We start from the raw sequence: 940 nt of genomic DNA, 5'->3' as shown, positions 1-940 counted from the left end.
TAAGGAGTACACACACACACAAACACATACACACCAAAGCACTCCTTCAGTGTCCAGTTCCAATTTTTTAACATCCTAATGAACAAATTACAAGTTATATACAGTATTATAAATAGCAGTTAGTATGAAAAACATTCAAATGTGGAGATCATATCTAGTGCCAGCAGCATTTTCATATAAATTAGTGCCACCTGGATGACTGGATGTTCAATACAACAGTATTAAATCACCGAGCAGCAGCACTTTGGGCAGCTGGTAATAAAAATGTGTTATGAAACTGCATCATGCTGTTCAAATTTAGTTAAGGTCTGTGTGCTTTCTACACAGTCTAATTTTGTATCAGCTGATTTGTCATCTTGCTCAAGAGGCTTCCTCTTAACTTACAGTGGTATTTATAGACTTGGTTAGCACTGTCACCTCACAGCAAGTGGGTTCCGGGTCTGAGCCCTGGACAACCCGAGGTCTTTCTACAAGGTGTTTGCATGTTCTCCCTGTGCCTGTGTGGGTTCTCTCCGGGTACTCCGGCTTCCTCCCACAGTCCAAAGACATGCAGCTTAGGTTGACTGGCAACTCTGAATTGCCCCTAGGAGTGAGTGTGAGTGTGTGTGCATGTCTGTCTGCATGTCAGCCCTGTGATAGACTGGCAACCTGGCCAGGGTGGACCTCACCTGCCGCCCAATGTCAGCTGGGATTGGCTCCACCACCGCCCCGCAACCCTATTCAGGAATAAATGGTATAGATAATGGATGGATGGATCCTTCAGCCTTAATCAGCAATGCAAACAATAACTGTTTAATTTGACTTAGTGTATTAAACCAACGAGGGTGACTGTGATTCAATGGGTTGGTGGTTCGAATCTTGGTGCCTGCTTTTAATTATAACCGGTTCTTTTGTCTGAAGGCCCCAAGAAGTAACACTCAGGAAATAGGAATCAGCTTTA

This window comes from Monopterus albus, unplaced genomic scaffold, assembly GCF_001952655.1.
Source record: "Monopterus albus unplaced genomic scaffold, M_albus_1.0 scaffold359.1, whole genome shotgun sequence".
Lineage (NCBI taxonomy): Eukaryota > Metazoa > Chordata > Actinopteri > Synbranchiformes > Synbranchidae > Monopterus > Monopterus albus.
The sequence above is the reverse complement of the archived record's forward strand: the minus strand, read 5'-3'. Positions refer to the sequence as shown.